The sequence below is a fragment of the Phasianus colchicus genome, chromosome 2 (genome assembly GCF_987193195.1).
Source record: "Phasianus colchicus chromosome 2, bPhaCol1.hap1.1, whole genome shotgun sequence".
NCBI classification, from domain to species: domain Eukaryota; kingdom Metazoa; phylum Chordata; class Aves; order Galliformes; family Phasianidae; genus Phasianus; species Phasianus colchicus.
The window spans coordinates 93,064,548-93,089,935 of NC_143437.1; the positions used below are offsets into that span (position 1 = coordinate 93,064,548).

A 25,388-nucleotide genomic window follows, 5' to 3' on the forward strand; every position below is an offset into this window, starting at 1 on the left:
ATGGGGCATCCACAACATCCACCAAGCTACCAAACCAAGTTTGCTGTGATATGTGATATATTCTGTATTTTGGCCCAAAAGATCTGACTCCCGCATAACATCACTTGACTGAAATTAACAGGTATAATAAACTTGTAAGTTCACACACTAGTTTGTTAGTCTTTCAACCAGAGATTAAATAATCACATACAACTATTAAATATCTGAAAGTTTGGCTCCCTTCATAAACAGTGCTTATTAATAATAAATGTTTTTAACTTGGAGAAGGCTCTGGGGAGATCTCATTATGACCTTCCAAGACCAGGGAGCGTATAAAGAGGAGGGGGAACAGCTGTTTGCAAGGACGGATAGAGATAGGACAAGGGGGAATGATTTTAAACTAAGACAGGGAAGGTTTAGGTTAGATATAAGGAGGAAGTTTTTCACACAGAGGGTGGTGACGCACTGGAACAGGCTGCCCAAGGAGGCTGTGGATGCCCCATCCCTGGAGGCATTCAAGGCCAGGCTGGATGTGGCTCTGGGCAGCCTGGTCTGGTGGTTGGCGACCCTGCATATAGCAGGGGGGTTGAAACTAGATGATCAGTTTGATCCTTTTCAACCCAGGCCATTCTATGATTCTATGAATACACTGACCACTGTTAAGAAGGTAGGCAGAAGAAGACAAAATGCGGATGAGCCTTATGCTAAGTTTCCAGTAATTGCTACATTTCTTATTCACTGAATTTTGAAACTTCATCTGCATGGTCTCGAAACACCCTAACAAATATTTTAACATTAAAACAGAAACACAGATAAGGTCACACTAAGGAAACAATCCCTAGGGTAGAAAAGAGAGCCATAGCATAGACTTATCTATCTGTTAAAGGGGATTTACAGTGCCTTCAGTTAGCTAAGTTATCCACCACAAATAAACTGTTTAGACAATAGTCCTTTTTTCTGTCATGCAAACTGACCTTATCATAAGTGCTCAGCATTCCTAAATCTTATCAGAAATATTCTTAACAATTATATCCCCATTTTGTTCTCGAAAACTGCACAGCAAGGAATGAGCAGCTGAGAGTGGTCACTCAAGTCACACAGCAACACCTCAGTGCCCTGACCGAAGGAGGAACACCACCAACACCGTATGGGCAAGGCCATCAGCCATCTAATAACAGCAAAAAGAACATGCCACAAAGAAAGTCCACCAGCAATGCATATGTTAAATCTGTTCACAAGATATATTTGTTGAATAGTTTTGAATAGCTAAAAATTGAGAAAAATCTGTTCATACACAATTCACAAGGAGGGAACAAGGACAAATTTGCCAAACAAATTGTTTGCTATGCACAGATATCCCAGCTGTCCTCGTTATCTTATTTATCCTGCTTAAATCTCCCTTCCACTTCTGCCTTCTTGCTTGGTTTACCCAAAGTCATCTCTGCCTCTACTCAAAGTCATGGTCATCTCTGTGTCTAAAAAAATTACTCTTTCACTGCCACTTGTAAGAAAAAGAAAAAAAAGACAGGTAAAATAGATAGCTTGGAATGAAATTGCAGAATTGTTAAACATAAAATAAAAGCTTACAGAAATCTTCATATTGAGTGTCTGACATTAAGTAACAAGTGCAAGCAAAATGGCTGCTTTCTCTGCAGACAGACACAGTGATCTGAATTTTTAGGGCACGGAAATTAAACGCACCCAAATCTCCCACTGTGTATGATATTGCTACCAGAAAGAAAAAGTAGAGTGCCATGTCAATATGCACACCAGCTCTGCCACAGTCCTCCTGCACAACTTCAAGAAAAGGCACATTGGCTCCCATCTGTAATATAGGATAATAATATATGCCTGTCTGGAAGGATTGCTGTGAAAAGAAACACACCAAAGACTGCCAGGTACAAAGGAATGATGCTAGTGGGGATTACATTGAACATAAATAGATCACAGTTAAATAATAAGAGCAAGAACATATATATGCATGGATATGCACACATGTAAAGCAAAGAACAGGTAAGGAAGGATATGTTTAGAAAATTGAGACTATGGCATTCTTTACGTTTTGGAAGAGAGGTCTTGTTATGTTGAAAAATTAGGACATCAGTACCACTTGGAGGCATTTGCCTTATAGAGAAAGGAATAGAACTGACTTCAACAGTCAGCAGTACTGTTCATACTTAACATGGGATTTACTGCAACATCTGTGATATATATAATCTTACAGCCTTTCTTTCTGTCTTTCCAGTATTTATATGATTCTGATACATTTTGAAAAGGGGGAAACGGGAGTACAGTGTGGGAGTCAGACAATGTTAAAACAAGGAAAGCAGCAGGGGACCAAAGTCAGGAGAGACACATCATGCAGGCTGTTCACCCCACTGGGACTGCAGTTGCTGCAAACACTAGAGCCAGAATACAGGGCTTCACTAATTCTCGAAGTACAAATAGTAAATGCTTTCAATTTGAAGTGATATTTACATGCAATTTAGCTGTAAAAGTTCCATCTTGCTCTTTTTTTTTTTTTTTTTCCCATAGCCAGTGAGCTTTATTGTTAAAAAAAAAAAAATGGTAGGGCACAAACATACAGAGCAAAGTGCATATATAAGTTGTAAACAAACGCTCTGGAACACCTCAAAATGCATCATTCAGCCCTTGATGAAAGAGAAGCGAACACCATTGCTCTAGCTAAATAGCACAGGGCTTCAGGAAAAAAGAAGTCACCTACTAAATCTTAGCCGCTCAGGTACTAAAGAGCAGGACAAACATTTTGTACATTAAATGGCTGCCAACAGCTTGAAAATTATGTTTCTGTTAGAGAATTTTATAACCACTATAGTAAAAAAAGCTCACAAAGTACACTGACTGTATGACAAATATTACATATATATATGTTTGAGAAAAAGTAAATATATATATATTTATATATAAGGAAATATAAATATATTGAATAAAATATTTCTTTTACTACTTTTTTTTTTCAAATTTCTTACTTTAAGAACATGACAATGTGTAGGATGGTTGTTCTAAGCCTATTAAGGTAAAGACAGTAACTTAAAACTTTCAAAGACTGAAATACTCAAGTTGATGATCATTAATAACCCTACTCTAGTCAGCGCAACTATTCTTATTTTCAGATTAAGCACATGGCAAAATGCAATAATGGGGCATTAGATGGCTGCTTCTTGTGCAACTACATGTTTAACTATTTCAAATATCAAATAAAGTTGAATAGAAAATGAGTAATAAGCACATTTAATAAAAGAAGTCACAGTAAATAAAAATTAATTTATCTTCCCAACAGCATTTAAAGTTTGTTCCTCTTTTACTTTCTTGGTAAATCCAATTTCCGTACACAGTAAGTATGTTAGAAGCATGGTTCCTACTAAAGGCATGAGATACTACATTTTGAGTAAATGTCTTGGAAACTACCTTAATGGCATGTTTGTTACTTGGTATGTTGTAGTTAACTCATTACTAGCTTAGACTGCCTCAACCCAAATCTTGTGGACAGATACTGTATTCTTTGCATGCTATCTAGTAAATCAATCATGGTTCCCTGCTCTTCCCAAAATATTCACTGTTCCCTTCAGTTATGTCCTCTACTGCCTGTCTTCAAGACTCTAAATTCTCTCCTCCTCCACAACTGTTTTGCCAAATATTATCAGGTCACTTGTATGAAGGCACGAATCAGTGTAGGAGAATACTCTCTTCCTGGCCTCTTCGAACCAGTAAGAATGACGATTTTTTCTACCTCAAAACATCCTCTAGAGGCCACTGTCTGCCCAATCATCCATATCCAAGAGGTCAAGAACTTTCTGTGCACTCCACACATGCTCAATGAATGGTACTCCTTCCCAGATACCCGAGAATTTCACATTTACTGTGGTCTCCTATTATTAGTAGATCACCTCAGTGATCTGCTGCTAGCCAACAAAACATATAAATATTAAAATTCACTGCAGATTCTTCTTATCTGCCAACGCTGTTTATCTTCATACCTAAATTTCAATATATATTCAACATAAATTGGTGAAAAAATTCAACATCAACTTATCTCAGTGTTGTTTACAAAATCCATATGAAAATAATCAAGCAACAAGACATTTCCTGCTTACTAGAGGCAATTTCTTCAAAGACTGAAGCTGTATTTTTGCCCTCACTGAGTACAGATTAGTATGCATGAATGTTAAATTTAGTGTTTTTGTGAAAAAAAGAACTAAAGCTCATTACAAGATCTTTCCAGTACTTCCAATGAACCAGAACAAAAGTACAAGTCAAACTAAGAAACTGTAAACCATTAGCATCCAAACTGCTGAAGGAGTTCAATAGTGCTACTGAACTGCTAAGGAATTATAATGTAACATAGCCTAAGCTCAGGCCTACTACTGTGCCACCAGTGGTATCAGAGAGGTAATGCTATTTCAACTTTCTAAACTACTCTGCATCACAGAAAAATATAAAAGGCATACCTTTGCCACAAATAAGCCCCACACTCCAGAGAAAACCTCCAAATTTCCACCACAGAAGACTCTATTAATAGCACTGAGAAAATTCCTCTCTGATCAGTTACTTCATAATCACTTCGACCTTGAAACTGTGAGCAAGATACACTGACATGTCTTCTTAAACAAAAAAAAAAATAAATCCATGTATTGGTTAAGAACATTGCTCTGTCGTTTAAAACATCCTGTCTTTAACTGTGCCCAATCATGGATATCTCAGAGACATTTCAGAAAATATTTGCTTTAATCAAACATTTTCAAAAATAACACAGAAAGGGGTAGCTATTTTCACTAAGCTTGGTAGTATGGTACTGCAGAGCTACAATAGCTAAAAATACTTAGAATGTGATGCAGACATCCAGGTATAATCCAAGCAGAATATGAACAACAAAAAAAATTTAGCTTCTCCTTTTCACATACTAATCCATTATTACCTTTCATATCTTGCACAAGCCACAGTATGTATATATTTATATGCACAAGGCAGAGAACCTATTCCAAAAGAATTATCCAAAGACTTCTTTCAGTTGCTTCTTTCCTAAGCAGTCCTATAGGAATCCAATCCTATAGGAATAGTCTTCCTATGTTTTAATTGGCATTTGATTAGATTTAAGTGCATTTTGCTTTATGGTCACTATCATATCAAGTAATTCCAATCTTTTATAGCAGCAAATTGCCTTCTGCATTAATCACTAAAGTGCTTTGAACTTTCTATAAGGATGGATTTTGTAACCATCTAAGAAAATGGTGCAAACATTAAAACATACCAGATAAAACATGTATCCCTTTCCATCTCTTCCTTACAATAGTCTGTTTACTCTTGGTGTCGTATTTAGACTGTAATAAAGAAATGTAATCAGGTCTTGACCAGAAACACTTTGGAAATTACTATTTACGGAACAGTGTGTCTTAGAATGAGACTGAAGAGTGTTTTGTCTATAGGAAATCTAACATGGAGTGTCTGTTATTATTTTAAAAATACTCTCTTAAGAATTTTACCATGCCTAGAAATTGTACCCCGAGTTAAATGACTACAAAAAAAAAAACATTTTTTTTTTCTTTCAAACAGACATTATGGGAGAACGTTATAAGTACAAGACTTCCATCTTCAATATTATTAGTAGGGATTATATATACATCATGTAAGTCATAAGGAATGTTTAAGAATATCTTTGATTATTATTCTTTCGAGATCTCCTGATGATTCTAGGTTTAAATTCTAAATGGCCATACTCATGAACAACTTGCTCTGGAATAAGTTAACATGACCCAAACCAATTTCTTGAATACTAAGTTTTACTTTACAACAATTAAGATAAATCATCCCCTACTGAATGGGCTGACTACTCAGAAATGGAAGTGAAACCACTTCGATTAACCTCATCTTTGACAGAGGAATGCAGCATTCACATATAAATAATGTAGTCCATAAAAAAGAAAATTTCCTAGAAATTTCCTTTGATGGCTCTTCCATTGTTAGTTGAATTATCTGGCCACTTATCTTTCTTTTAAAACACTGAGGAATACAAAGAGAATAGTAAGTATTTGTTTCCACTGAAAAGTTATCTGGCTATTAAAATGATAACGATCTGGCTCAGGTTCAGATTTACTCAAAAGAAAAGGAATAAGGAAAAAAAAAATGGTCTGCAGCTTCCTAGTTGCTACTGCCTGGGGCTCTGGTCATCTGATGCACTGCTGGCTATAAATGGTTACATCACTCACCTACTCGCAAATACATCAGCATTGCATCAGCACTCACACTCATGCTTACCACTTAAGAAAAAAAAGTAAGACCTTGAAAGACCCTGACATTTGAGTATTACAGTAGTTGGTGTCTCCTACAGATACATCCTTGTTTCTTTCAAGGCGGACAAACCTTGAAAGAATGATTTGAAACTGAATGCTCAATGCATTCAAATGGGTAGTTCAGAAAGGCAAATTACCCCAGGTCACTCTGGAATGGATCACTACATAGTCAGTAAGTCAGTAAAAGGGCACAGAAACTAGCCAAACTCACTGACAAATCATAGCAAATATATTCTGTGAGTGTATACACACACTTTCTACTCCAAAAAATACAAACAAGTCATGTGAAAGACTAAGAACAACATACATTCTGTGTTATTCAATTAATACATTCTGTGTTATTCAATTAAATTTATTTATACAGGCAATGTCCACTAAATATCTACTTCACAGTATCTTTCATCTGCAGTAGAACATTACAACTCAGGAAAGCCAGCAAAAAGTACGCAGCTGGAACTTGTTGGGTTTAAGGCATTAAACATTATGTGAGGAACTATGCTCTGCACTACACAGGAAACCAGACTTGGGACCTCACAACCTCCTCCTTGCCTTAAAAGTTCTGAACTACAGCAAGTGTTAGAAGATTTGTGGGGTATTTCTATTTCAATTGTAAAGAACACAGGTGAACGTGCTTTGAATAAAGCATTCCTGGAAACAAAGTTCAGAGATAGCATATCCTCTGGAAAATTAGTAATAACCCTTCTTTTTACCCTTGAAAAGGGGAAATTTGTTTCCAGACTTACTGTGCCAGGTGAGGTTCAGTGAGTAATAACAGGGAACAAAGCACAGATAGTATCATCCTGAAAGAAAGAAGAATGACTCCCATTGGCTGAATGACAGTCTTGGATGTAATTAAGGGAATTCTATCACCATTAGACAGTACAGAAATACAGCTTTTAAATTCAGTGAAAGAAGGGAACCAATGAGACAGGAAGAGCCACCACAAGACAGCTGAGGCCAGCAGCCTCTCACAACAAGACTGCCAAATTCTACCCAGTGCCGGCTTATACTGAATCAAATATTCATTGAGACTATTGTGGCCTCCTGCCAACTCTAATAGCCTTTGCTGGGCCCATGGTGGCAAACATAAAAGAATCAAAATCCTCAGAGACATACTACAAAGCCACATTTCAAAAGTCTTCTCCAGACTATGCTCTTACCACACTACCCGACAACGATGGGAATACTTCTGTAAGAATACAGGTCTGTGCAAAGATTCAGAATTTGGACTTCACAAACGTAGAAATGTCGCGCGTAAACTCTCCTAAAAGCACTGCTTTCAGATCTAAGACTACTTTGCAATCAGAGCTGCCCTTGTTACCAGAGCTGTTATCTCTCTCTTCAACACTTCTTAAAATCAAGCATCAGTTCAGAATGTCTGAGGACAGAAAACTCTCTACTGAGGGTCAGTAGCACCGTCACGAAGGCTCAGAAAGCTCTGTGGTATAGCACTGTAATGGATTGGTGTTTCGGATCTAAACATGTGGCTGCTGTCCAAATTAGAACAAAAGATATAAGTGAATGTAAAGATTTTATGTACAATCCTCGACTTTACCTCAGTCACAGAAGCACTACTCAGTTTGCAGCAAAAGCTCCTGAAAAGTGGCATACTAGAGGAACTGCCTTGCCAGCACTACATTGCATGAGCAGTACTGGTTGAAAGATCGCATACTCCCACCTGCACTATACTTAGTTCTAGCCAACACTAATCATTTCCTAAAGACATCTACTGAAGTACATTTCCTCTCAAAATACTGACTAATGATGAATATCAATACAGCAAACTTATACAATATACAGCTTGGCTATATCTCTTTGATACTGGAAGAATTTAAGGAATTCGTGACCTATAAATTGTTTGCTGAAATTAGTTATTAACAAATTATGGAAGCACAGACACTTGCTCTAGTTACACTGTTAACCTTAGCGCTATACTAAAGATAAGCAATGGGCTTTCTGATGTGGGTTTCTTTTCTTTCTTTTGTGTGCTTCAATTTTTTTTTTTATTATTTTATTTTTCTGTGGGAGCAATACAAATCATTCACTGCTTAATGCTGGTTTCTCTTCTGGGGCCCTCTCTCACACATTTGCAGTGCCCCTTAACCTTAAGCATCTGTCACAGCAACACCTATGCTCAGAGCAGGGGAAAAGGTGAAGGGCGTCATCAGAAGCAGATGCCAAAACTCTCCTTGCGTGGGCTGCAGCAGAATGATTATCCAATCTCAGCTGTGGTATGACCTGACTGCTGTCCTGGAATCTTACCCAACCACAGGAGGTTCAAGGACAATGTTCTGTTCAGAAGCAGAAATCATGATTCTGCTGATCAGTCTGTCTCCCACACAGCAGAAAGTGCTGATGGGAAGGCAATCACACAAGCTCTACGGGCCAGATTGTGCCCTTTGTTATCCTTAGGTCAGATTAGTAACAGTTATTGCATTATACAGGGCAGAAAAAGGACTTTTTATAGCTGTATTTTCTTTTATTCAACTGTTTTCAGTTTTCATTCAAGCATAACTGCTTTACAGAAACACAACTGATATTTGCAAACAGCAGTTCTGAGGAAGAAAATAAATACATGGATAAATACCATATTCCTAATATATCTGAGTGAAAAGCCTGATCTACACGTCTTACAGTTTTTCCCAATAATGAATGAACACTGCATCAGACAAAAAGAATCAAAAATGGGATTACAGACATCTTTAATGTACCTTGTAAAATGGAAAAAATGCAATGCCATCAAAGAAAGAAAGGAACAGGAAAATTTGGAAGAAGGAAGATATGGATGGATGAGAAAGAGGAAAAGAGAATACACTAGAAGAAATGTCTAACAAGTTTGCTTACAAACCTTCCTGTAGTTTATCTTTATTGACTCCTCTCTGCTTCATATTTCCAATTTTTTTTTAAAGATCTCAAAGCATTCATTTAATTATGACAATATTAATTTAGTTCTAGTATTTTGGTCTGTTACGTAAATACTATTCTAACTCCTCTGACTTTATTGTTACCTCTATATTTTATTTACTAAAATTTACAGATTGCAATGGTAGTCCTTCCACTAATGTCAGCATCTTCTGTATGTGGTACAGATGCTGAAGAATCTGAACAATTTTCCCAGTTATGCTAACAGAATCATAAAGGTTGGAAAGATCATCTAGTCCAACCATCCACCTACTCCTGCTAACATGAACCAATGCGCATTTTCTTTTCAGAGTAATCATCATAAATTGATCAGTCTAATCTTTAAAAGATGCTGGACTCCGGCTGAAATACTGATAGAATTGAAGTCAGTAGCAAAACTATCTGTGACTCCCAGATTTCACTATGATTTTACCAGCTCAGGTCATGCTCATCACATGCTAAAGCCATAAACAGTTGAAGAGCACAAGAAGCAGTGATGAGCTTTCTGGGTAGAACAGCTGAAGGTTTCTGAATCAAGGCATCAGTCACTGGAAAAAGTATGTAACAGCCAACAAAGTACATGGACTTATCTATTCCAAATGCAATTATCTGAAACAATTTAATATGAGTATGCAAATACCAGTACTCTCAGATAAAAAATGCAAGGATTTCCTTTTATTGTTACCCAGCAACAGCTGCAGTCTGAAAATGACTATCTTGAAACCAGTCAAAATGCATTAAATGGCACAAGTGAGGATAAGAGTTCTTCAGTATTTACATATACAGCATGATAGCAGATTGAGTGTCTGAGAGAACTGAGTTTCAGTGCAATTTTGGCATAGAATTGCTTGCAGTAAGCACAACAGCTCTAACCAGGAAAGTCCATTGCACTACTGTTGGACTACTAACTACTGTAGAATACTGTTCTAAATTAACAGCGTAGAAAAGTATGTTCATCTGCTATCACAGTCCAACCACAGGATCTCCTATCTCATCTAATAATTCCTTTAGCTGTCCTGAAGCTCTTCCAACCTGTTGCAGAAATTCTTTCTTTCACATACTCACCACTGCGAACTACCATCTTGTGCTGTGTCTCTTCACTAGCTCAAACTATCTGCCCTCAATATTTGTGTAAAGAATAAAGGATAAGTCTTTAAATACTGAATATCAAGTATAGAATTTGCCAGTCTCTAAACATGTGTAACTAAGACCTAACCAGTAATCAAAACCAGCAAGCACTCAACAAGCAATACCACAGTTTCAAACAGGTATAGGTGCAGATATATATATATTGCATGTGTATCTCTAAATTCATACTGCAAACACTAGATCTAAGAAAACTGTCATCTTTTGCTGGAATTGAGAGAATCAGACCGCTGAAAGTTCAGTTCTCACAATACCTCCATATTCACCCCCAACACTTAAGTATAAACTGGGAAAGAGGACATTTACTTAGTATCTTTGAGGAATTTTCCCCAAAATTCTAAATTGGCTGATACCTTAGTCACTAGCAATGCAAATATTAAATAACCAATATGACTTTAGATAGCTCTGGTGTTTGTGTGGAGATTGACTCAGCAGGACCATCATACCATGCTTAAAATTTGTATGCTTTTAGACAACAGCTGCTTCCATTAACTTCTAAAAGAAGGGAACCTTCCTACCCCTGAATCAAATAAGGACTTCAATTTTCAAAGTTGCCTATTTTCAGAATACATTAACAAATACTAAGGGATAGTCACCTCTCTTTCTGAAATTTTCATTACGATTATCCTAGACAATCACAGCTACCATAATGCGACTGATTCTGCCAGATATGTACAAATTTGTATATATTTTGATATTTTATTACTATAATTTTGCTTGTTTTTTCCCCTATAAAACTTCCTTATTTCTCAAATTGTAGCTTTCCTAAGGGATTGCCCCAATCCATAGGTTAATTTAATTAGAGCCTACACTTGTTGCAGTTTGATAAATTAGTGAGCACCAAGTTCCACACTGCTGCAACTAGATCATCACTGGTCTCTGCAGTCACTATCTAGTCTCTATCTGCTCTGTATTTATTGGAAGACAGGATCAACTTTGTTCAATAGCCAAATCCTTTAGTTTCACTTCCTTGTACTGCTTCTCTATATTTTTCTGTTTTTCATTTCAAGCTATGCCATCATAAGAAAGAGAGATTCAGAGGACCTCAAAAGGTCACCTTGCCTATCCTTTTGTCCCAAAGCAAGATCAAATATGCCAGATCGAATCAACTCATTACTAGAAGTATTATTTTTTCTGATTTTAAGATAAAATCTTTTTTTTTTTCCTATCACTCATCTATTAAACTGAATAACTGCATCATTTCTCTAGAGTACCGGAAGCAAACTGGCTCACTTATTCCAAGAATGAATAACTGCAGCTTTTAACTATACAGACTGACATAGCCCTACACTTCCATTTCAAGAGGTTTTTTTCTTGTTTGCGTTTTTTTAAATCAAAATCATTTATTCAGGAATCTTTATAATTAGCTAACAATGCTGCCAAATTTTCAGCTTGCCACAGATCCCGACACCCATACGTTACTGAATTTGTCTTTAATGAGGAACCTTGAGTCTTCAATACAGGCTACGCTGTACAATATCCTGGTCTGGAGCAGCTTATCTCCAGCAATTCCCTGCACAGGATTGTTTACATACCTGTAAATGAAGCAGACAGGAATTGCGCCTTGCCTACAATCTTATTAGAGTTACCTATCAACAGTGGGCCTGATTCTTGTCTTGCACACAGTGATGTAAAACATGAGGAATTCAAGGGTATCATATCAATATAGAATTATAAGACTATACAGTCACTGGTTTTGGCTTTCTAATAACAGCAAGCACAGAGCAATTACACTGTTTACTCTTTTAAAACAGGGCCCGTATCATTTCACTCTGAAATCCACAGTGAGACAGATAAGGCTTCAGTTTTATTTCCCACAAGCCAGTGAGCTAGGTCAGCACCACTTTCTTCACCAACAGCTCAACTGGACTCACAGTAGAGTAACAACAGTCTTGACTCTTCGGAGTATCTAGTATGCATATGTTACTAATACTAGTAGCCAGAGTCATGAAACTGAACACCTTGTACTAAAAGGAAACAAAAGACAAGGAAGGTCCCAGTAGGAAAATCACATCTGCTTTGTCAATCACAGAGCCTTAAAATACAGCTTCAAGTGACGCTATCCCCCATGACTCTTTATTATCTTGACATTGCTGAGAACAATCTCATTTTGACTCAGTGAAAAACAGATGTCACTGCCTGTGTGATATCACATGAAAAAAAATACCAAAACCATAAAGGTGACTGAAGATTCTATGAATTGCTAAATCATGCCAAACCTGAGAGTACTTTTAAGTTAGAAATGTACCTGAGAGCTGGCTATGAAAAGTTTTTGGGTTTTTTTCTGTTTGTTTGTTTGTTCTTAAGTGAAAAAAGCTCTGTCCCTTTCAAAAGACCTCCCAAATTTTAGAGTTCTGAATTTAAAAACATAAAATATTGTTTCTGTTTATTTAGAATTAAAATCGGTAACTGTAGTCTGTTTTTATACTTGACGTTCTGCCAGGTCTGGAGTGCTTGGCAAGTTAGCCAAGTTCTTGCAGTAGCAACCAGCTACATTCAAAATGAGTAACATCACTGGGCACATTGAATTTCCACTAGTGTTGCAAAGAGAAGAGTAGGATCTCAATCTGCCGCCTATGTTCAATGGATTTTTCTCTGTTCTATGAGTAGAAAATGAAATAGATATTTTTCCATTTTTACTTTTGTATCAGGCAGTTCTGTGTCATCCTAATAAATGAATCAAAATAACTTAAAGCTAACATGGATTAGCATAACAGTATACATGAGACAGAGCACCACCATGCTTGTTGCGTTTTCATTTTTCTATAGCTCCAACATACTCCTTCCTACAAAATATTTTTTAAACAAATAAATAATCTGAACTGTTCTAGAATCATAGAATCCTTAGAGTTGGAAGGGACCCCTGATGGCCACCTAGTCCAACTGTCCTGTAATGAACAGGGACACGCACAGCTAGATCAGGTTGCTCAGAGCCTCATCCACCCTCAAATTGAAAGCCTCCAGGGATCTACCACAACACTAAGTAACTTGTTCCAATGCCTCACCACCCACACTGTTAAAGATGTTTTCTTTGTAGCTAACCTAAATCTACTCTTCCTGAGCTTGTAGCCATTTCCCTTATCCTATCACAGCAGACCCTGATAAGGAGTCTGTCCCCTTCTTTCATGTAGCTCCCCTTTAGATACTGAAAGGCTGCTATCAGGTCATCTCGCAGCCTTCTCTTCTCCAGGCTGAACAGCCCCAGCTCTCTCAGCCTGTCCTCATAGGAGAGGTGTTCCATTGCATGGATCATTTCTGTGGCCCTCCTCTAGACACGCTCCTGGTCTGTGTCTCTCCTGTATTGAGGACTCCACATCTGGACACAGTACTCCAGGTGAGGTCTCACCACACAGAGCAGAGGGACAGGATCATCTCCCTCACCCTGCTGGCCATACTTATTTTGATGCAGCCCAGGATATGCTTGGCTTTCTGGGCTGCAAGGGCACACTGCTGGCTCATATCCTGCTTGCCATCCACCAGTACCCCTAGGTCTTTTTTAGTAGGGCAGTACTCAATCCTTTCATCCCCCAGCTTGTATAGATAATGGGGCTTGCCTTGACCTAGGTGCAAAACCTTGCATTTGGATTTACTGAACCTCATGAGGTTCACCTGGGCCCACAGCTCAAGCCTGTCTAAGTCCCTCAGGATGGCATCCCATCCCTCTAGTGTGTCAATCACACCCCTCAGCTTGGTGCCCTTAGCAAAGCTGAGGGTGCTCTCGACCCCAGTTCTTTTTCTAGTTTGCATTTATTGAAGTGCACGGCTCCTTATTTCAACACACTCCTCATCTTTATTCTAACTTCCTTTTTCACTTTAATTTCTGTGATTCCACAAAAGAATGTAAAAATGGGAAGGACTTATTTGGCCAGTTGTGGTTTCTTCCCATGGATGCTGAATTGCTTATAACTGTCTTTTCTAACCTGTAGTATAAGTGTGATTCTATGCTTTGAAATATAATTTCCTTTCCCAAATGATAGTTCAGAATAGCGAAAAGGAAGAAAAAAAAAATCTTAACCACCTTGTAACTCCTACAGCTATTACAGCACAAAGCTAGTAGAGTAGAAGTACTGATTTATAGGGCTATATACAGAGAGCAGGTATATTTGCAGCCCTTTCAACCACACTTGACCAATTTGATGGAGACATACTCTTACTAGCTTATTAGTAAATAAGTAGATGACAGAAAGGATAAAAAGCATGCTGAGTAGAACAGGAATGTAATCACAACCCACCAGGCAAAGGCTAGTGCAAAGAATGATCTAACACTTTTGCACCTGTTACTCTTCTACAGATTACTTCCCAGCTGGTACCAAGAAACTGAAATCCCTTCAAGCTGCAGAGTCTATCACAGTTGTAAAATAAATAAATAAATAAATAAAAATAAAAAAAAAATATGTCCATCAAGGGAGACCTGTTCTTATCTGCTCTCCTAACTTTCTTTCCATTGCTGGCCAAGACTAACTGTTAAAAAAATAAAAAAGCCTCTAACAAGAGTTGCGTGAGCTGCAAATGCTAGTGGTAGCATCTGCAGATCTGCTCTCATGCCACATCAACTATTTGCAAAGTGACTTTTGTATTAGAAAAGATATAATGATTATTACAAAGATGTGGAAAAGTTCAAAAACAGCAAAAGCATTAAGATAATATTCACTGCAAAGCAGCATATAGCTAGTTCACATGCAAAAGCATTTCACAAGACAAAAGGACTTGCACAGTATTATCCAAGCAATGCAGTGCATCCAGTTCTGTTTTCTACATCTCTGCCAAACAGTGACAAGCCAGGAAATCCTATGACTGTAAGTAAACGTCAAGTGATTAGAACTACTTTGAAAATAATCTTTTGACTATGTAAGCCCAATTCAGAATCGCAATGCTGAGAGAATTCCCATTCTCTGACGTCTGCTACCTACAGACATGAGGCTTTCAGCAATGCCTGCTGAGCACTTGGAAAAATGAGCCACTTTAGCAGACTTCAGAGATATGTGGATCTGAGTCCTCTTGAACTGAATAAACTTGAAGGAAATAGTACCACATAAATCACTGCAACTGCAGCTTGAGAAAGGTTTTGACATACAAGGTTCATTTATTTATGCTTGTTAATTTAAAATGAGATGGTTGGCAAATCAAATAGTATCAAAATCATGTGAGTTCAATGGGACCATGTGGTTTAATCAAACGTATTTGGGACTTCATTGTAGCTGATTTTATAAGATAATTTAAGGAAGTATCCCAAAAGCCATTTCTAGTAGAAAATCAAACTGTTCAATTTTGGAAAGATAAATATTGCATTTTTTTTTCTCCATTGGTGTCCCACTTACAGGTTTTTTTGTAACAGGAACTTCCAAAGTTCTTCCATTTTGATGAATGTGCAGTTTCTTTGGTCTTGAAGCTCCACTAAGTAGCAAAATTGATCTCTGACTTGCATCTTGCATGCTTAGACTCTAATTTGGTATTTATCTTCAGAACAGCAGATGAATATTCCCATGAAGTTCAACAGGAGCACCCAGGTGAGTACATCATGCAGGAATCAGGATCTTATTCTGCTACAATCTGTCTACAAGCAGCCGTATCATTTCTTAAAGCATAAAGTTCCTCCCAGTGTACCTAGCAGACAGCTGCAATTATTAATAAATAATGTAGGATGTTCTCAAGATTTGCAGCAATGTATTCAGACTTGTATATTGTCTCGTATGATGCATGGAAGGGTTTATATACTTAAAGCAGTTGTATGCTCTCCATTTTCATGCAGATTTTTTTTTTTTTAATTACATCAGTGAATCACTGTGCAGAGTTCAAGGCAGCAAAAAAGCTTAAAGGTAGCTGAAGTAAAATTGGCAACCACTGAGTATATTTAAAAACATAATTTTCCAGAACTATCTTACCACCAATAAAATCTAACAGCGACACAGAGCTTTGTAAAGAGAAAGGCTGCTTAATAAACATATCCTATCCCTTTCACTTTGATCCTGTTTTGATCATCAGTGTTTCAAGATACTTGTAAACAGGTGCAGCAACTTTCCTCTGGAGAGAACAGTAGAGTATTTCTTGGCTTATGTCATGGGCATGATGCCTCTTGGGGAAAGACTGTTTTCAGTCTTACCACAACCAAGGTTATGGTTATCCAAAAACTACCAACAGAAATGGCATGCCAAACTCAAATTTACTATGCAGACTGTTAGGCAAAATGATAAAGTAGTCAAGAATTCAATTGGTAAAGCAAAGATTAATATTTTAATATAATATTTTAAATGTAATTGTCTTGAAAGCCATACTGGGAAAGCATGTAGGTTAACAACTGGCAGACCTAGAAACTAATACAAAATGCATAAAATGCACCAAAGAATGACTTCAGTAGGAACAGGATTAGGCCACCGACTCTGTAAACGCATCCATGCAAATGTACTGTCTCCTTGTTCTAATAAAGCTGTCTGACAAATTCTTTTTGCTGTTACCATGGCTCTAACATTTTGATGTTTCAGCAGAAAAATAACAGCTAAGAGTATGTGCGAACACTATCTGAGACACTTTTAGTCATTTTAGGGTTACAGTTAGCAGTCAGGTCAAAGCCGCTTCTTTAAAAAATATTAAGCTATGTTCTGAAATCTGTAACTCTCCAAGCTGAAAAGCCATAACATATATTCATATGTTATATAACATATAACATACATATCAACTATGTATTTGTCATGATAGGCACTGATTCTGCCTTCTCAGTTTTCAGTCCTCAGTATTTCTCTCTTCATCCCTCAGCTGTCAAAAATAAGGGACAATTAGAATCTCATGACTTCTTTGCATCCTTCAGTCAAAATACTAAAGATGAGCAAGAAAAACAGTTATAGGAGAAAGAAGCCTTATTTTTAAGTCCTGCCTATAGCAGAAACCTTTCCAAGAAACAGCTGTGCCACCCTACAGCTCTTGGGAATGCAATTTGTTTATGACTTGTGCTACTTTGAAGGCTTTTACAAATGCGATGTTCTCCAGAAATGACTCCAATAGACAAAACTATACTGAAATTTTGGATAGTCAACGCAGTTTGCAGACATTTTTGGCAAAATAACTGGCACTGCACTGTAGGATCCCAGCACTCTGCCCAACCAGTTTTAAGAATTTAGACTAAATTTCCCTGAATTCTTAATTTCCCAATTTTCATGCTTCCTGTTTTCCATACTGAGTATGTAGCAGCATTAGAAATATACACAAACCAATTGAGTTCTTATGTCTGTTTCATAGATTCACCTCTTTTCTCCACATGTACAGAGCTTAAATGTAATGAGCAGATTTTTCAAGAAAGAAAGAAAATTGAGGAAAAGCAGATGATAGAGGTAATAAATAGAAGTAGGGATAAAATACAGGTATTCACCAAGCATGTAAACACAGCATGATTTTTAGCCCTTGGAACAATCGTGATGCAAATCTAGCAAGGTCAACAGCAGAAGCAAAGCTTTCAGATACAGAAGACTGTCATTCTAGTTCCTGTAGTTGCTTGATGAGTTCACGTGAACCTTTCAGTGCAAATGCCTAAAAATAAAAGGTATTTGCACCCTGGAAAACTAGCAGCATACTGGCTCTAGGAAACTGTAAACCCCAATTGCTACCACTGGCTAGCAATTTGGTGTTGAAAAATCTGTAGCAATCATGATTATTATAAAGGTGTAAGAATTGATACTCATGCAAACTGTAGGAAAGCAAAAAAAATTTAGTAGGCAAAATACCTCTTTTCTCTTTCTCATAACTTCCATCTGCATAAACACAAATGACACTGTTGAGCTGGTTAAGTAATGATGGTTCACTAGCTGCAATGCAAATATGAAACCTACGTAAAGCTCTCATTTTTAGGAATGCTTTTGCAGTGTAGTAATGTAAAAACAGTTTTTAAGACGATAATAATTACAATGATATAATTACTTTATTAACTACAACTTTCAAAAAGCCAGAATATCTTTTCTTTCCTAGCTCCTGAAGTGCCATCTGGAAACAAAGATACAAGAATTGCCCAATGGTTTCTGATGTGTATTTGGCAAATTAAAAAATGCCTCTAAAACAAAAATGAAGATGCTTTCAGTGAAAGTAGAAAGACTGGTGATTCTTAACACAAAAGAGCAACTATAGGAGTCAATCTGAATATAATTTCTAGAAGCTTTACAAGAAAACACTCATGTGTTACTGGCAGTGCTGCTTTAGATCTGCTTGCTCTGCTCTTAGAGTAAGCTATACCTACAACTGCTAAAAAAAAATAATTTCAAGTTAACCGTATTTTAGTGAATTTGGTGACAAATATTTGGTGACTCTGCACATAGCAAGGGGATTGCAACTAGATGATCATTTGATCCTTTTTAACCCAGGCCATTCTATGAATAGGTAAAGGGTTTTTTTTATTATTATTATTTTAACAGATTGAATACATCACAGTCTTCACAAAATAAAACTTTATTAACCATAACAAATATGTAAAATGATAAATAAGTGCATGAGTCACTAACACATGAGCACTCCTATCATACACCCTTATTTTCTCCTTGAGTTGGCTAGAAATTACACTAGGGCATTTTGTGCTGACTCTTGGACAGGTAGGAGGTAAAGAAAGAAGGTAGATGGGATGAGACCTGGTCCGCAGAGCTATCTATAAAGCACAATGACACTGCATTGAAATGACCAAATGTTTTGCTCCATACTAGTTTGCAGTCTCTGTATTTGCTGAATCAGGATACTCAGACTTCCAGGTACACTATTCCAAGTGTGCCTTTTCTCCCACCTGTTGCATCACCGGGGACAAAGAGACCTATGGAAAAGATCTAGCCTTTTCTTTAATTATCATCTGTTGCTTCTCAGTCAAGGTAACCAATTAAAAAAAAAAAATTGACATATTAAGTTGGATAGATTACAAATAAAAGTGTTCATCTATCTCCCCATATATATATTTTATCATGAAACATGAAGAGAGTCAGACTTGCAGATAGTTCAGAACGTCCACCAACAATGGCTGCTCTATCACCTTGAAGAACTGACATGCAGTATATGGACACACACACACCAGCCACAGTAATAAATATGACTGAAGAGGAAATGGTCTGTTCAGAAACTGCTGAGCCCTTGAGAAGGTTCTTCAGAGCAGCTGGAGTTTACCCAGACACGTTACCAGCCTTTCTGCAACAAGGACTGCTCCAAAGCTAGTGATGGTGAGGCAGTATAATTTGCTGTAAAAGGAGAAGCAATACAGGCCCTCCCAGAAACCTCACTCTCATAGTTTAAGAAACACATGCTGAAAAACAGTGACAGTATTCTAAAGGTAAAAGGGAGCATTCATGCAAAGATCAACCTGAAAATCCAGTGAAAGTGGATGGCTGCTACTGTTTAATTCAGTGAGTAGTAAGTTCTCCAAACCAAACAAACAAACAAAAGTTATTTTGTTTCCTCTCAGAAAAATGAAGAACTACACATCAGCATTTCATTCAGAGAAAACACAGCATTAGTGACAAGACAGCTTACAGTCTAATCTTTCCCATCTATTTTAGATGAAAATACTATATATCTCTCAATGCCACTGTTTTCTTCCCATGCGTGATCTTCAGAATTTAGAAATTCCATATGCCCACACATATATATGTATACTTAGCACACACATTTATGAATACAGGGTGGGGTCCATTCATCTCATCTATATTTTACGTATGATTGATAGTTCACATGGGAATGTTGAAATAAACTGACTATTTGAAAGGCACATTCTTTGTTCCCTGTCCCCATAAAGACACCAGTCTGAGGAAGGATAAAGGAACTGAGAAGCAGTGAGTTCCTAGAATCATGAAAGAACCACCAGAAATAGGACATGTGAATAAACCCACCTGAGCTTTCTCTGTTTTTCCAGCTGGTCTTTGAATTCATGAAGTACTCCCTACTTCAAGTAACCTTCCTGACACCTCTAAGTATCCCTCCTCAACAAGTTTGCTGTCCATAACCATTTCTGAAGTCCTCTTCTTTGTTTTGAGGTCATATGCCCAAATGATCATGGAGTTCTCATCTTCCTTAGTATCAAATTCCTTTTACTGGTCAATAGGACCTCAGTTTTCCCACTGGCAGCTTCCTTTGAATTGAACATTTGATTCTCTTTCCCCAGTATGACATTGTTACTCATTCCTCTCATCAGACTCTGCATCTTTTACTTTTGATGTCCCAATATGAGCTTAATTCCTGTGAGAACGCTGTAGCTTGACCTGCACCTACCATCCTTGAGGACAGAAGAAGTATGCTACTTTCATGGAACACCAAGATCATTAACTCTCCATAGAGTAATGCCATAAAGTCTGGCAGATCGAAACACATCGAATAACTTAAAAGACTGAGAGAAATGTTTTTTTCATCACTGGAAAATAGAGTCTGTGACTGGGAAAGAATGGTCAACAGCCAGTGGGTCAGAGCATTATGAATTTCTTGATGAACACAGTAAGTTTGTCTTAGTAAGCATATAATAAATATGCAACTGTGCAATCACCTTACCAGTGTTGGAATAGACGTTTTTTTATCTGTCTCTGGAGTTAGTCTTCCTTAACCTGTGTCAACTCTGGATGTTTACTAACAAGACCCAGAATGGTCTCTATGTGTGTATTTGCTGACAAAACATGAGCATTACTTTGTAGCGTCAACTAAATCAGTCCAACTACGCTGCATAACTAAGTCACTGCAAAAACACCATTCTGGATTCATAGCAACTTGCCTTAAACATGCCAAGAACACTAAAAAGATGCACAGAAAATAAAAAGCCCTGTACTCATCATTTTCTTTATGAAAATGACATAACAGCTTTATTTCTCACTACATATGCATATATCTGGAAAACAATCCCAGATATTTACATGTGGGATATAACAATCACAAGGTATGCAAAGGCTTTATAAACAGTTTCTTCTTTAATCTCTTCCCCTTCCAACAACAGAGGAAATCCTCTGAAAATATGTTACTAAAACAAATCAAGAAGGACAGAAGCTACTCAAAAAAATCAGAAAATTAAGACATTCCATTTAACAGTGAATTGTGAGGCCTGGGGAACCCTTTCTAAGGGTATTCCCTGATCCTTATACAGAGAACATCCCTGCTGCAGCTCTGAAAGGAATGCCAGAGCATCTATGCAACCATGCCAACAGAGAGAAAAATCCCTCTCTGCAGTTCATCCTCATAACAAATCTTGGATACTCCCTCTTCCTGAATTTTGGCTCTTCTATTTGAACAGGAATTGCTCAGGAAGTGACAAAGATGGACTGGCGTAAATGCTGTAACATGGTACTTATTCACACCACATTAGGCAGAGGAACACTAAAATTAGGCATAAAATTTTATTCCCTTGGTAATATCTTCAAGCACTGGCTGGAGACAGAAGGAGAAAAGGGAATTTCCCTTGGAAAAAAAATAGAACAAACTAATTATAGGAAAGATAAATACATGCGGTATTACATCCTTCAATATCACCATTTATATGAATGCATGTGAAACGTCACTAGAAAGACTAGAAAAATAAGCTACTCATTGACTAGGCTCTGTTGAATGGCTACTATACTCCCTTTTGCATCCTGTCTGTAAACAAACATTAATTTCAAACATATGAGACACTAAGGAGATGTTCTCTTTTGTACTTGAACTGCATGAGAAATACGTTTGGCCTACCACTCCAGAGAAAGATAATCCAAAGCTCATGGCTGCCTTTCAGTTAGGGTCAGAATAAAGCTCATGCAAAGTAGGAACAAAACAGCAGCTTTCTTAAAACCTACTAAACTTACCAAAAAAAATTGCTACTTTATACTGATTCTTTTTACCACTGCAGGTAGTGATGGAAAACACTCGCCAGATTCAGACTGAAACAGCTGAAGTTATGTCATGTGAACAAACATTCATAGTATACTGTGTCCTCTTTAATCAATTTCCTGTGCTGACATAAGGTATGGGAGATGTATACTTTCAATACTTCAAAAAACAGGAGACCCCAGTGCTGCTTACGCTGAAAATCTGTGCTCTTACAGATGTTTATGAGTTTGACTGGTGCAGAGCTATAATCAATTTGCTTACGATGGAGCCTCGAGATATATAAAATTTATCCTGAAGGAAACTGGTTTCTGAAACCAATTGCCTAAATGCATTAGGCAGGTGGGAGTTTCAGCAAACCAAAGGGTCTACTGGCAGACGCAGCATTGATTTCTTTATGTTTTCAACCTACCAGACAGTTCTATGCCAGACCTGATTTGATGGATCTCTATGGGGTGCCCTGCAGCCTTGATTATTTCCACAACCAAGTCGGATAGTTTTGTTACTTAGTGACTGAGCTCTGCATCTGCATCTTCAGTACAAACATATTGAACTAGCATGCACATTGCAAATCTGATCTGAGAACAGATTTTAAATCCAATCTAATAATAACGTTTACTGTTTTCCTGATCCCTTTTAAGGGATCAAAAATCCTATTGTGTCTGACTCCACATCCTACTCCCCCCTCCCAACACAACACATTTCCCCTTCATTTCAGTTTCATCACACTTTGCTGCTTTTTCCTCTCTGGTTAAAATATTTAGTATGGTTCTAACAGAAGAAAAAAAAAATACTGTGAAGGATTCTAAGGCGATAATCTTTGCCTATAGCCTACAAAAGCTTTGACTTGCTCTCCTTGTGACTTTTTAATCTAAGATATGTGGTGATTATGCTATTTTGTCTGCACTCATTTTCATTCCAAAGAAGTCTGTCTACACTTCTGTTCAAAGTATTATTCATAATCTTACTACATTTTCTCATCATTTCTTAAATGAGAAAGAAAAGGTCAGTAAGTGACCTAAAATCAAAGTTTTTCTTGCACTATGCTATCAAAAACTTAACATCTTTATTGGAAGTTGATCAACGTGATACAAACATTTATCAGGTTCAGGCAAAATTATATTAAAATCACTACTTCCATAAAGACATTCTTCAGTATTGCATACATGTTGAGTCAGTGGTGGAAAACTACTTTGCTGTTAAACAAGACAACTACTGTGCTTAGGCTCGATCAAGAAATAGGTTCCATCACAGAGAACTTGGTTTTACAAATGTGTTTGTACTACTCATTTTAAAAAGAAATGCCTGTGCTGATTTCTCATGGACATGCTGAGGGATGGGAATTATATCTGCATTTTTCTGGAGTCTACATAAAGCCTGACTGCTGCAGAACAGTTCTCAAAACAGTATCTTTTTTTGCAAAGTTTCTATGCCTAGTTAATAAATCCCCATATGCCCGTTTGCATGTATGTATAATCAAAATACTCTCTGCATATATCTTGTTCATTTCCTCAACACAAAAATTAAAGAGCAATAAAGGAGAACCTCAGGAATTGTCCTTAACAAACACGGAGAAATAATATACCTCTGAATACACTGAAGTAGCTTCTCTTCTTTCTTAATTGTCTTTGTCTCCTAACACAGATACTCAATTCTATAATATCAGAGATACAAGACTGCAGAGTAAAACAACAAAGTCTTACTGTGAACTAAGAACTACTATGACAAAAATTGCCTTTTTTGAAAACGTGGGTATTTGAACCCAAAACAAAGAAACCACTTCCAATGTTTAGTACTAAACTACTGCCCTTGTTGGTTGGAATAACAGGGAGGAAAAAAAAAAAAACAACAACACTGCCTCTCCAGAAAGTTCAAGCTGCAAAATATATACAAAATTGAATTCTTCTCTGATTCGTTTAAAATGTGCTGAATTCTGCATTTACTCACTGCCATCAACCGCTATTCTCTTTGTTTCACTTGATAAATCCACACAATTCTTAAAAAATGCAGTCATTACTTCCTCCCCCCCCCCCCCCCCCACTGAAAAAATCTGCTTTATTGTGCATAGCCTCACATCACTCTCTATTTCTAAGGCTAGGAGCATTATGTTGCCATCTCAATTGTTTTTAAACATGCCATACTGCAAACAACTAGACACATCCACATTCACCAGGCTACAGCACAGCAACCAAGTTTAACCTTATCTTTCCAAACTTAAAGAACCTTGAGCAATCAGCAGAAGTACCTGCCCACTGCCTGCAAAGGGTTAACAGCATATTCCAAGATTTTTTTTTGTTTGCAGAGAGACACGACAAAGAGTTTTGCTTGGTAATTTTTGAAACTAAACTATCGTGCAAATCTGAAATGTCGACTAAAGGAAAAAGCAGTGGGAGAGAGGTAAATAGAGAGTGGTAGAAACTAAATATTGTTTGGAACTACATACCGTCATTCTCCAAACCAATATTATTAAAGGTACAAAAAACCCATACTTCTCAAATGAAAGGCAATCGGTCATCAAACTGTTCTAAAATTATCAAAAAAGAATGACATAGAGACCATTAAAGGATAATAATTTCTACTTAACCCCAACCTTAACTGCAGTTTCAAAATTAGGTCAGTTAAAACGAAAAATCACCATTTTTAAGGAGATTAAGAATCACTAAAATTGGATAAAAACATTCCTAAATGACTATACAGAAAAAGCAAACGTTACCAGATGTTATAGCATCCCTTATTTCAGGCACAGCATCCGAATTATATAAGAAATGCCCATCAATGGATGCTGTGTTCGAGAAGTGGGATTCCAGACTGACTCAGTGTTATCATCTGGCAAAAAAAAAAAAAAAAAAAAAAAAAAAAAACCACCACGGAATTCAAAAAATAGCTTGTTTATTTTCTTCTTTTGTTTTCTCCTTTCACTAAAGCAAAAAGATACATATATGGTGGAGATATGTGGAGCAGAGACTCACTTTGTCAATCAATAACTTCAGGTTTTAGAATCACTGTGAGTTTGTGTTAAATAAGCATTTTTTTTTTCTCTTTCCAGTCAAGAAAATACATACCACACCAATCACAAGTAATCACACCGAGGTTTTCACTGAAGCAGCAGTTGTTAATTTTACAGACCTACCCACATTGTTCTGGAAAATAGGCAGCAGTCGTTCCTAAAACAACAGCCTCAGAGGGCTCCATCCTGTTCACAGGGAAGCAATGTCAAACTCCCCACAGACTTCAGTGGGAGAGGGCCCTGAGCTGCTCCGCGTC

At 37.2% G+C, this 25,388-nt stretch overlaps 1 protein-coding gene across 5 annotated transcripts in view; it reads right to left on the bottom strand.

The window, feature by feature from the left end:
- MYT1L (myelin transcription factor 1 like) overlaps positions 1-25,388 on the bottom strand; it is a 300,604-nt gene that overhangs the window by 265,199 nt on the left and 10,017 nt on the right. The gene's annotated exons all lie outside the window — the stretch shown is intronic.